Raw genomic sequence first — 14,437 nt, forward strand, 5'->3', positions numbered from 1 at the left:
GAGAGAGAGAGAGGCAGAGAGAAAGAGTAGGCAGAGTCAAAGAGACTTCATGTAGTTACCAAAGGAAGGAGAAAGATGCCAGAACATTACTGGTAAGCAACAGCCTTGTGGTGATACATAGATTAATAGAAATGGGTTAATTTAAGATATAAAAACTACCTGGGAAAATGCCTGATCCCTTGGCCAAACCCTGTTGTAATTGATATAGTCTCTGTGTGATTATTTGGATCTGGGTGACCAGGAAAGAAAAAACAGTCTCCATCTACACTCATCCTCATTCTCATGTGTATGGTTGGTGATTTTTAAAATGTACTGACTTCTGTTACTGATATAGATTTTTTAACAGAATAAGGAGAATGTAGCACATTTTTCTCTAAATTCTGATCATTCCTTATCATCTAATTCCCAAAACACATGTTGGAACTGTCACCTTTTGATCCATTTCTTTTAACATCTACTGAGTTTGATAATCAAGAGAAGTGGCCTCTCTCAGCCTGCCTTTATATGAGCAATATCATTGTTAAGGACTTTGTCTTGAAATATTTCACAGGTATATGCTAGTATCTTATATAGAAAAGTAGAATAACATTAATGAATGGAATAGGAGATATGAATTTGTAACATAGCTTTGTCGCCTAACAAAATTCATTTTCCTTTTCAGAATCTTGGAAATTAAAGAATTACGAAGGTCTGTGATCCTCTTACCCCCAAAACTCTTGAGTTTAACTATGATTAAGAATTTACAATTTTCTAGAATGGTAGAAATAGTATACTTTACATTATATAACATCTTCAACAAGGATTGAAATGACATTTATCAGTAAAACATATTAATATTTCACTAGACTATATATCAACATTAACACTAAGTAGGATAAAGGTTATATAAAAAGTCTACTTGTTTTGATATGCTAATGACAAGATATCACCTGCCATGTTAAGATCAGCAAAAGAATGAGTCCAGGCAGACAGTAAAGGTGGGCTGTGTTTGTGAGAACAGAATATAATTTACATATGTGGAAGAAAGAAGCAGACAGGACAGCTGAAGGAAGTTGCAAAGTGAATAGTCATATGAGGGAATTATGGTCAGAATATAGGTCCTGCTGGCCTATACTAGGAGTTGGGATTGCTTACTAAGCACAGAAAATTATTTTTAAAGTCATCAGGCACAAAAATAACAAAATAACAAATTGGACTAACTTTTTTTGAATGTGTTTACTGACTGGTGTGTGAAGACTATTGATGAAAAAAAAAAGGCTCAGGGGCTGGCTGAAAAGAAATCCAGGGGCTAGAGCTGAGTAGTATCAAGGACAGAATATAAATTTGACAAAGGTGTAACCAACTGTGATAAAAACTGATGAAGAGTTGAAGAAATGGAAATCAGAAAAGGCCACTGATCTTGGCCTTATGAAAGTAATGATTACCTGAAATACAGTATGTGTAGAGAAATGAGGGCCAAAGTTTCCTTAGAAAGAGTTGAAGAAAAGAAGCTAAGCTGTACAGGGGATCAGAACTAAAAAGATTGTTGGAGATGTGGCACAAGAGGACAGTAATGATGTAGTCTCAATGCAGGCCTAGGTTAGGGATGAGATCTGGTTATAAAGCTAGTCAGAGGAGCAGAGGCTGGAAGAAATTACACATCTTGGGCCCTGATATAAAATAATGTGGCAAGCCCCAGGTGATAGACTCCAGACCCAGTTGATGCTGCTAGGACTGACAATAATAATTCATGTCAGCTCAAAAGTGTGCTTCAGGCTTCTCTTGCAAATGTAACTGGGATTGTGCTAATTAAAAGCATTTGGGAAAATGTCAATGTCTGAATACAAATGTTTCCCAGCTCATCAATCCCATGAGGTCACCTCTTCCCTTGGCCAGTTTTTATCTGAGGTAATTTATCTGTTACTTAAAAATCCCCAAACTTATCCTAAACCTGGCTGGTTTTCCGCTTTGCTCATGTTTTCAAAGCTCATCTTTATGAAATTAGAATAAGTTGGCACTTCTCAAAGTTTACCAGCAGGCTCTAGGAGTTATTCTCCAGGAGACATTAAGAGCTGAAGACATTCAGATCTCCTTGGGAATGATGTAAAGCAGGGCAACTATATTGGAACTGTATTTCTTTGCCAATTCTTTGCCTAGCCGGGTACGTCACAGCCATTGTCCAAGTATTGCACCGTGTAAAACTGTGCAGAGTTTTCCAGTGAGGCAGTGCTGCTGCACATGCCCTTCAAAGGATTTTTGTTTATTTAGAGAGCTGACTATTATTACCACCAAGTGCCCGGCATTCTGCTGACTGTGCTCTGTACACGATATTACTCAGCTTTATTTGTGAAGTACATTATCTTAGCAGTTTGCCTCACAGATAAGGAAACAGGATCATGGAGCAAAAATAACTTTCCCCCAAGCACACAATTAGGAAGTGTTAAAACCTGAATTCTAAGGTAGCATTGTTTGATAGAAGTTTTGGCAGAGAAAGAAATTAAGAAATTGCTGTGTTTGGACTACACAGCAAGTCGTTAACCACATGTAACCATTGACTAGGATAAATGTTCCTGTGTGACTGAGGAACTGTGTTTTGAATTTTAATTAAATTATCATGAATACATCTCTAGAGTGTTGAATGTAATCTATAGTCATTAGCATTCATGGTAACCAAGGGAAATTATGAAAAAAAGAAACACCTGAAGCTAAGAAATGACTTAGTGACTATGGCAGTGGTTCTCATCTTTCCTAACACTGAGACCCTTTAAAATAGTTTTTTTATGTGGTGACACCCCAACTATAAAATTATTTTTGTTGCTACTTCATAATTATAATTTTGCTACCACTCTGATTTGTAATATAAATATTAATGTTTAACAATTGTCTTAGATGACCCTGTGAAAGGGGCATTCAACCCCAAAGGGATTGTGACCCACAGGCTGACAATCACTGAACTATGATGAGTAGTGTAATAGTTTGTCTCCACCATCAACCATGGTATTAAAGACCATAGGAAGCTTTCTATTGCTCAACCCTAGCAGTAGTATTTGTGTAGATCCTTGCTGAATAATGCTCAGGGCTAGCAGAATCCCATTCCCTAACTCTAGTTCTTAGTAATTCCTAGGCTTCAGATTATATTTGGGTCCCAAAGAGTGTCAAGTGTGCATCATTACAGAGCAAAGACTTCTATGAGAGTTCTTTATTTGCTTTTTTTTTTTTTGAGACAGGGTTTCTGTGGAACTAGCACTGACCTCGAACTCACAAAGATATGCCTGCTTCTGTCTTCCAAGTGCTGGAATTAAAGGTGTGCACCTCCCCCAGCTCTATGAGAGCTTTTTGGTACATGCCTGTCAACCTGTTTGGATAGAAGTGAGGGAAGCATACGTTATCTCTGTTTCTCTTTCTTTCGTCTGAAGATATTTGTCTTTTAATAAGTGAGTAATATGCTAAGGATTTCATGGTATCCTTCTCACTAAAGCAATGAAAATGCTTTTTTTTATAGACAGGGTCTCTCTATGTAGCCCAGGTTTACCTAGCATGAGCAATCCTTCTGTGGCCCAAGTGTTAGGATTCCAGGCATGTACCAACATGCCTAGCAATAAAGCACTGTTTATATTGATTTCTTTTCCTGGTTTGTCTTTTTGAGTATTTAGGGGAGTATTTTGTTAAGGTCTTTATATGCTGTTTTCAATTCAAAGTCTTCACATGAAAATTTCATCCCTCCCATAATGGTGCTGCGACGACTGGATGATATTTTCTCCAGGCTCTCCAAGTGCTGCATAACAGAGCCTACATATTAGATATTTTGCTTGCTTGCTTTTACCACCAAGGGCCAGAGTTTTAAACGATGTGGTTCTTAACCTACTTCCTCATCCTTTCTGTAATTTAAAAAGAGCTGTGCAGGCTCAGCAGCCTCCTTGTTCTAATCACCTTACTCTGACTCACTTTATTTCACTCTGTTTGCACTTTCCCACTTATAAACCACATATCCATACTCCATTTGCTAATTTGTACCCAGATTTTTCCTGCTTGATTTATTACAAATGGGGTCAATTCTCTCCACTAATTTTCTTTGGTTCAGAAAAACTGTTTCTGTGGATGGCTTTCATCCTTTCTGCTTGATCTTTACTATTTGAGTATGGAAAATATTCTTTCTTTCAACCCTGCAATAGATGTATGTTTTCAGAATTAGGCCAGCTTACTCTTAATATTAATACTCAAAGTTCCCTGCATATAGAAGTCTCTCCATCCTCACTCTGACACAGAAGTTTTGCAAGAAATAATGGCAAATCCTGTGGTATCATTGCTAATAGGATCATAATCATATATCCAATATGTGCTATTTCTTTTCACCTCTCAATCACCTTGGAATTGTGACCACCACATTTCCTTTGTAGACTAAAATATTCTTTCTGGCTTCAAGTTTTCAGGTTGTCGAAAAAAATAAGTATCTTGAATTTTGTGCTTCAGCTGGCTGAAGGGTTTTTCAACAGTAAATGACTTTCAGTGTACTTTCCTTTAACTTAGTGACTGAGTGCCCCATATGGACATTCAAATTTGATGTTTGTGTGAATAATAATCAAATGCTAAGATATAAGCCTGTACACATGGACTTATCACTATTTTTACATATAATCACTTTTTGAAGAATTATGAGAAAAACGGAGGAAGCCTTTCTCCCTATCATCCTGCTTTTACATTCTTTCTTCTCCTTCTTCTGAACTGTTTCTCATGTCATACAGGGATGGAACACACGTCTTACTTATGGATGAGCACTTATCCATCAGTTAGCCCATCTGTTACTAGACTCTTTTTCTGGTGATTTCAACACAATAACTTTGACTTAGGTCTAGTGCAGATAACCAATCTATTATATATATTCCAACAGCATCACCCTCAAATCCTAACAAGATACTCTTTTCTGCATTGGGCAACAGTAACTTTTAGAAATTAATGTTTTGACAATTTTATACATGTATGCAATGAAATCTGAATGCTATCTATTTTCACCCTTTCCATCTCTCTTCTATTCTTATCAACACTGCTTCTTTACTATGGTTCTCTTTCTCCAATTCATAACTTTTGGTTTGGTTTTGTGACAATTTCATTTAACCAGGGTCATTTTGGTGACCAGTGTATTAGGACTATTACTAGAGCTTGGTGGGGTAACCAGTGGATACTCAGTTGAAGACAACAACTTCCGTTTTACTTGAATGTATCAGTACCAAATAATTCCGCAGTAAGGTGTAAGGTCACTTTTTCTCTTTCTCCGTGTATGCCTCACTGTTACCCTATTCATTCTTGACTCAGTGAAAGTGTTTTCAGTTGTTGTGAGTTCACAATTACAATTGTTGTGTCCTGTCCCAAACATGAAATTCAAAGCCCCCTTCCTTATTATTTTGAGTTTTTATATTCTTTCTTTTCCTTCTTCTGAAATATTGCTCATGTCAGGCAGGGATTGCCCATGTCTTATTTAGGGCTGAGAACTTATCCATTACTTACTTTCATTATCTTGTAAAACCAATGATTCTGCATTTCACCTCCATTCACTGGAGATAAAGGCTTCTTCAATTAAGGCTCAAGGCTGAATTTTTCTAGGAATATAAACATGAATATTTAGAAAAGAACTTGATGCTTTGTCAGTTGGCTACACAATAACATTCAGTTCAGTTCTCTCCTAGGACCTATGACCTCCCTTATAATAGGTTTTGACCAGGTTTTCAGAACCAGTGGTTGGTTATCCCCATAACAGTAGTGCCATTATTGCACAAATGAGCACATCTTGTCCCATTGTTAGTCTTGCAGGTTTTAGGATTTGCATCTGGCTAACATAGTTGGTTGATTCTTTTTTCCTCTTTTGAATAACATACTTTTTTTGAGAAACAGTATATATTTAAACTCACCCCAGAGAAGAAGCCCATGAGAGACCAAAGAAACAATTGCACCAGTGTCCAATGTGGTGAAGCAATGAATTTTTAAAATTGGGATTGCTAATAGGAGAATGGGTGAAAAAGCTACTTAAAAGAAACAGAGATAATCCAAAGCAGCTCTGTCATCAGGCAGCCCTCTCAAACATCAGTAACCCCACCAGAAAATCATAAACTTGAACTCTCTGTGCAGCTTGAGGGCAATTCCAGAGTCAAAACATCTTTCTATATGTAACTGACTAGCTATAATCTCCACACCCAACAACTGATTGCTCCCTTTTATATTTTAATTAGGGACCTACAGAAAATTTTCAAGCTTCTGTTCTTAGCAGAATACAATCTTTTGTTTAGATCCTGTTTGCCACTGGAGGTTTCCCTTTTGAGGCATTATTGCAATCCAGAGGAATAAGCCAAACAAAACCCTCACATCAGCATGCAATAGCACCATTTTGGAATTATAAAATCTAGACAACAGGAAAAGATTCCTATTCACATAAATGTGACACAATATAATTTATGGTATTCTGCACAGCCAAGTGTTTTAAGATTTAATGGTAGAATTTAACCACCTCTATAATAGCTTAGACTTATAAAAATTAAAAGAATTATTTAAAAATTGTGTAGTAATTACTATTTCAGAATATGAGAACTTTTTGTACTAATTCTCAAAGAAGAAATAAAGGTTTAAAAACTGAGTATCCATTGAACATGGAGAAGATGAGCTGATGCCTATACAGAGCCCTCACTCCTAAGTTTTAGTGTCTTTGGTATAGGAAGGTCCTCTGTGTGCTATCAAAGGAAAAACATAAATACCAACATGTTGGTGGAGACTGCTCATTTGTTTCCCAGCCACCCAGACCCGAAATAATCACAAAGAAACTTTATTAATTGCATAACCCTTTGGAAAATATCTTAAACATATTTCTAGCTAGCTCTTACATCTTAAATAAATCCATTTGTATTATTTTGTGTTTTGCTATGAGGCTCATGGTTTACCAGTATTGACATGTGGGTGTCTGTCTCCTCTAGCTACTACATGGCTTCTCTCTAAATCTGCCCTTTTCCCCTCTTCTATCTTCTTAGAATTTATGCCTTGTTCTATTCTTCTAATCAACTGGCCAAAACAGCTTTATTAATTAACCAATAAAAGCAACACATATGCAGAAAGACTTCCTATACCATTTCCCCTTTTCTGTTCAAATAAAATGGAAGGTTTTATTAACTTTAACCTAGTAAAATTACATATATCAGAATAGGTATCAAGCAAGAATTATAGTTACAATATTTATATCTACTTTACCTTTTATCATAACAAAGAAAAACTATAACTATCTATTCTTCAACTCAATCAAAGACCCCAGAAGGATATACTATTACCTAACTTAACAGGAAGTGCATTGTAAGAAACTTCTAAAATACTAGAACTGACAGCGACATCTTGTTGCCTGGACAGTCACCCAAATTTCTGCTGTAACATTGGGGCATCCATCTTCAGACTAAAGGTCCAAAGTATCCAGCAGACTTTTCCATGAAGCGGGAAATCTAAAAGACAGTTCCACCTATATTGGCAGTTTGTCAGTCACTCTCTTCTGTGTCCTGCAGAATGCCTGGAAGACTCTTTTATGAAACAGGGAACCTGAAGAACCATCTCAAATTTAGGCAAGTTAGTAGTAATTTTTTTGTGGGTCCCACATGTCCAGTTCATACAGCATACTTTCAAGCAGTCCAGGCAAGAGCAGTTTCTTTCTAAAATGGATAACCAACTCCACAAGGAGCCTCTTTGATGCTCATCAGCCTCTTGAAGTAGATTGTTTCTTTCAGGAGCAGATGTGTCTCATCTGCTTGAAAAGTTCTAAGTTCTTAAAACATTTTAAATGGCATATTCTGTTAGTCTTTAAAAGGTTTGAAGAATGTCTATCCATCTGAAATATATCTGTACATCTAGAAAACCTAACAAACATTACTACAAGCTTGACTATTATAGATGGCTATTAACCTGTATGTCATAATTACACATTACATTTTAAATGAGTTGCACAAACATAATACCTTGATCAAGAGCAGAAATACATATAACAAATTTGACCTTAAATTGGTATCAATAGACCAAGATCCAACCAAAGCAAAATATTCATCTTTATAGCATATCTCCCTTTAAATGTAAACAAACATTTATAAACAATCATTTGGAGAACTTGGGCATTGTTTTCTAGACTACTTCCTACTGATGGGGGCACTGTTAATTAACTCTTTCATGGGCTATCTTGTGTGGTAGGTTCATCTCAGCCAGCAATTCTGAAGCTATCATGGATGTTGAACCATCTGGGTCATTGCTTCAGGGGTTCTTGTTTGATCAAACCACATTAGTCTGGAAGGAATTCACAGTGTGTGGTAGGTTCATCTCAGCCAGCAATTCTGAAGCTATCATGGATGATGAACCATCTGGGTCATTGCTCCAGGGGTTCTTGTTTGATCAAACCACATTAGTCTGGAAGGAATTCACAGGTTATCATTCTCTGTGGAAACAAAAACAGAACTTCTTTTCCAAAGAAACATATCCTTAGACCCAAATTTTGAAGTCAAGATACCTTTAAAATACCTATGTTTGTTTAGCTCAGAAGCCTGTACAATGAAATGTCTCTCTGTACTTAGCTCCTTCACAGTCAAAAAATTTATAGAAAACACAATAGTATACATAATCTAGACTCTGTGTATTTCATCTTTATGTGACTTAGTTTTCTTATTCTATTACCTTTTCTACAAGTTTATTATTTATTTTATTATCTTTACTCCTTTAATCTATGACTGTCTATTTGTTTGATGGTTTTAGTGTAACATAGACATATGCACTCATTTATTCATAGCCACTTTTCCAATTAGGATAGCAGAAATCAATAGTTGTTATAGAGTCTATGTGACCTTCAACGCCTTAAATATGTACTTGGTTCTTTACAGAAATGAAGCTTGCTGACACCTGTTCTAGAGACATGCTTTTAAAACATTCCATATACCTATGCATTATCAAGACATCCTCTTGAAATTCAGATTATGAATTAGTAAGTATGTGTATTGTTGAGTTATTCACGGGGTGAGTGTTTCCATCTATCTAAAGAAGGTTCATTAAGACAGTTTCTCATCCCCACAACAGGCAGCTGGTATATCTGGCAGAGTTATTGTTTAGAAAGAATAAGCTCAGAGTGTCTTGCACATAGTTGTCTTCATAAATACAAACTGGTACAATCAATAGTATACTCAGCTTTTCTCTGTTATTATTTTTCCCTTTTCTCACATAATATATCCTGATTACAGCCTCCACACCATTTCACCTAGTTCTTCTCTACTTCTTCTCCCATCTAGATTTATTCCCTTTCTGTCTCTCATTGGAAAACAAAGAAGTTTGTAAGAGAAAGTAATAAAATACAATACAGGAAAAGCTAACATATTGGAGTTGCACACACAAAAAAAGAAGAGACCAAGAGAAGGTAAAACAAACAGAGGCCCACTTGTCTGCACACTCAGGAATCCCATAAAAACACTAAAATGTAAGTCATAATATATACATGCAGCAGGCCCTTGCAGGCCCTGTGCATGCCATCTCAATGTCTATTCATGTAAGCTTTGATCATGTTGATTGAGAGGGTCTTGTTTCCTTGGTGTTCTCCATCTTTTCTGGCTATTATACTCTTTCTACTTTCCCTTCCATGGGGTTCCCTGAGTCTTGAGGGGAGGGATTTGATTGAGACACCCCATTTAAGACTGAGTGTCCCAAGGTCTCTCACTCTCTTCATAATGTCTGGCTGTGTGTTTTTGTATTTGTTCTCATCTGCTGCAGAATGAAGCTTTTCTTCTTATGACCAAACAACGCACTGATCTATGAGTATAGCCTAAAATAGGTTAGGTTTTTTTTTTCTGTGATTCTTAATTCATAACTTCATTACAGTTGTTTGCTAAATTGTCTATCTTCTTTATTGGCTATATGAATAAATCAAAATCTTTACAGGCATATCCATAGTTCCTAGTCAATACTTGTATATGGTAGATGGACAATAAATATCTATTAAAAGAATGTCTGTTTATATTTGCCTTCTCTCCTAGATTATGAATCAACAGAGGACAATGGCTTTGTTTCTTTTGGGGGGCTCTTGTCTATCACAGAGCCTGGCTTAATATTTTTAACATGCTAAATAAACACCATTCTCTTTTTGGAGAATGTAATCTGCTCTCAGGATCCTTTTCCTTTCACTCTCTAGAGAATGTCTTTTTCACAAGATCCTGCTCTACTATTACCTCTTTTATATGACTTTCTTGGATATCCCAAGGCAGAGTCAAGTTAGTTGCTGTCATTTCCTATCCACACTATTAGAGCTCTATTTAGCTAGGACACTTAATCTGTGCCTTTCACAGAGCTCTACCCTTTGAAGGACATCTCACATGCTTTAATTCTCTGCTGTCACATTTGAAAGGCACATAATTATTTTTGGATAAGGAGCCCTTCTCTATTTTTCTTTCAACTGTTCTGATAAACACCACAATCACCAGTAATTCAGGGAGCAAAGGGTTTATTTCGTCTTAAGCTTCTAGGTCACAATCTATATTTGAGGGACCTCAGAGCAAGGTCTGAAGCAGGAGCAGAGGCATGAACTCTGGAGGAAAACTGCTTACATGTTTGCTCCTTGACTTATACTCAGCTTTTTATACAGCCCAGGCCCATGTGCTCAGAAATTGAGGCTCACAGAGGGTTGGGACCTCCCACATTACCTATTCATCAAGACAATCTCTCATAGACATGGCCAAAGGCCAGTCTGATTTTGGTAACCACTCAACTGAAACTCTTTCAGATGACTCTAGACTGTGTCAAGTTGAGAGCTGAAGCCAACTAGTATAGTCCCCACACTATTTTTCTTAGTGCTCTGCAAACTGTATGAAAAACTGTGGCTCCATCTCAGCATATTACCTCTTACATTGTTAATTCTTCACAGGTTTTCATACCCAGAGACGGGTCTATAAATAAGTTTCTGTGGGATTTCCCTACATTATTGCAAGACATTTATCCAACAATAGTCACAGATATTTTTCAAAATGATTGCATTTGTGTGTGTGTGTGTGTGTGTGTGTGTGTGTGTGCGTGCGTGCGCGCGTGTGTGTGTGTGTGTGTGTGTGTGTGTGACAATATGTGTGATGTGGAGGGTCAGGGACAGCTTTTGGGAGTCTGTCTTCTTCTTTTACCTTGTGTGACCCAGTATCAAATTCAGGTCAAGTGCCTTTATCTAATAAGACATGTTACTATCTTCCATAGGTCCTTCTTCAGTCAAAATTGCCATCTTATTTAGTAAAACAATAAAGAAAATATTCTCACCCATGAAGAACAAAGTTGATTCCAATTCTTTACTCAGTTAAATTATCTGATAGAAAATAGAAAATAACTTGTAGTTCATCTTCAAAAAGAGAGGCTTTGCTTTATACAAATCCTCCTACAAGGAAAAAGGCGCAGGAGAGTATATGATTTGCCATTCTTCACTTACTAACAGCTACAGGACTAGGCTTCTAGAAGTGGAACAAGTGATTCCACTTTGATAATATTCCTAACAGGGCTGGCAGAATGCTTCTGTGCTGAATTATGAAACAAATAAATGTCCTTTCATTTGGTATGATGTACCTGTATAACTTAGTTGTTGTTCTTGCTAATTCTGTTCATTGGTTATGATTTATATCAGAAGTTTGTCTCTAAGAGTGTGTGGAACTCGTCCAGGTCAGTTGCAAGAGGCAAGCATCCTTAATTCTCACATTTGGATACAGCAGACAGAATGTACAATTCATTGTGTGATTAGAAACAGCTTGAATTTAATATATCTAATTTTATTGAGATTTTTATAGTATTGGTTCAATGCCCATGTTCCCTTGTTCTTAAAGCTTTAAAGGACATGACATGATGAGCATTGATGACAAAGAAGTCAAGGGTTTTCAGTCAGTAATGGTCATGTATTAAAATCAAGACCATGTTGTTGTCACTACTACCACCATCATTATCCACATACATTAGTTCAGTGCTGTTTTGGTTTTGCCATGTTAATTGTGTTATCTAATTTCTAGGGAAGGGTAATGGTTACTTTCTTTTCACAACTACTCTTTGGAGATATTCTTTGAGAAACTGAAAGGAAAACTTGTAAAGTTATAAGCAAATTATAAAATATAAATACTGAAATTTTATTAGCTTAGGAGAAAGCATGAATTATGAACATTAAAGGAATGAGCTTTGGCTTAGACAGTTTTTACTCCAGTAATTTACTTTCTTTGGGTTTGCTAATTAGATTAGTTCCTTATGTGGGATCCATGGGATAAACAAAAAAAGCAATAGGGGGAGGATGTCTTGATATTGCTGCTTGAAAACAGAAGTACTGGCCAGAAGCCAGACAAAAGAATTTCCTTCCTTACAAAACAGTTGACTGGTCCTTCAAAATAGGGACCTCACCAGGGTTTCCTGACCGTGGATCTCTGTATCTACTTCCATCAGTTACTGGATGAAGGCTCTCTGGTGACAATTAGGGTAGTCACCAATCTGATTAAAGGAGATGGCTATCCTTTATTATCCACTATTGCTAGGGGTCTTTGCTGGGATCATCCTTATGGATTCCTGAGAGTTTCCCTGTCACCAGGTTCCTCCCTAACCCCCAATGCTCCCTATCAATATGCCTTATTCGTTATTCTCCCCACCCATCCTGCCCTAACCATCCCAAACAGATCCTACATGTTTCTTCCCCCCAGTTTACCCAGGAGATCACATCTATTTCCCCTTCACAGGGAAATTCATGCATCCCTCATTGGGTCCTCCTTGTTATCTAGCCTCTCTGGGGCTGTGTATTGTAGCCTGGTTATCCTATACTTTTTACCTAATATCCACAGGAGGGGGTACATACCATGTTTGTCTTTCTGGATCTGGGTTACCTTACTCAAGATGATAATTTTGTAGTTCCATCTATCTTCCTTTAAATTTTATGATGTCACTGTTGTTTTACAGCTGAGTAATACTCCATTATATAAACATATGACAATTTTTAAAAAGATTTATTTATATTTTATGTATACAGTGCTCTGTCTGCATGCATGTCTGCAGGCCTGAACAGAAGAGGGACCCAGATCTCATTATGGATGTCTGTGAGCCACAATGTAGTTGCTAGGAATTGAACTCAGGGCCTCTGGAAGAGTAGTCAGTGCTCTTAAATGCAGAGCCATTTCTCCAGCTCACCACATTTTTTTTTAAATCCATTATTTGGTTGAGGGCACCTAGGTTATTCCTTGGTTCTGGCTGTCATAAATAATGCTGCTATGAACATAGCTGAGTAAGTGTCCACGTGGTATGATTGAGCATCCTTTAGGAATATGTCTTAGATTGGTATAACTGGCTCTTTAGGTAGACTGATCCCCAATTTTTTGGGAGGGAAGAAGAGGGTTTATTTCATCTTACAACATATAGTACCTCATGAAGGAACTCAAGGCAGGAACTTGGAAACAGGAACTGAGGAGAGGCCATGTAGGTATGCTATTTACTGGCTTAATTGTCATAGATTATGCATACCATTTTCTTAAACAACTCAAGCTTCCTGTTCTGGGATGGCACCATGCCCAGTGAACAGGCCCCTCTTGCATGAATTATCAATCAAGAAAATCCCACAGTCTTGTCCACAGACTGAAGGAATTTTATCCAAATTGAGGGCTCTGTTTACCATGATTCTAGGTTGTGTCAAAGTGACTAAAAAACGAGCTAACACAGCTATATAAAAGTAGGCCACAAAAGATGATACTCAGTCCCCAAATAAAGATATATAAGGATATATGGAAATAAAATTTTAAAAGTGCAGTTTGGCATTTATTTAATATGTGGATTCTTTGTCTGATGTCATATACCTGAGATTGTAATAAAGACTAATATGTATGTATAAATATATTTAATATAATCTATATTGAATATAATATAATCTCTGATTATTGACCCATATCACCTTATTATTTTCATTTAATATTGGTAATATTTTCATATACTTATGCTGAAAAACTTGTTTCTAGAATTCTTTTTTTAATTTATTAGACTTTAAAAAATACCAATACAAGTTCTCATTCCCTCCCCTACTCCCATTCCCTCCACACATCCTCCTACCACCCCCTCAAATCTTCAGAGAGGGTAAGACACATTACTTTATGGAGGTTCAAGACTCTAACTACTATATCTAGCTGAACAAGGTATACATTCTAAGAGAATAGGTTCCCAAAAATCCAGCACATGCAGTAGGGATAAATCCTGGTGCCACTGCCAGTGGCCCCTCAGTCTGCCCCAGATATGCAATTGTCAATTGCATTCAGAGAGACTAGTTTGGTCTTATGCTTGTTCCTTCCCAGTCCAGCTGGAGTTGGTGAGCTCCCAATGTAGTATGGAGTGGTGGGCTGCATTCCCACCCAGCTCCGCATGGCTAGCTTTACCCAAAATAATTACACTGGAACTGTATTCTTTTAAACACTGCTTGGCCCATTAGCTCTAG

Source organism: Alexandromys fortis, unplaced genomic scaffold, assembly GCF_014885135.2.
Source record: "Alexandromys fortis isolate MF-2015 unplaced genomic scaffold, M_Fortis_MF-2015_v1.1 scaffold_305, whole genome shotgun sequence".
Lineage (NCBI taxonomy): Eukaryota > Metazoa > Chordata > Mammalia > Rodentia > Cricetidae > Alexandromys > Alexandromys fortis.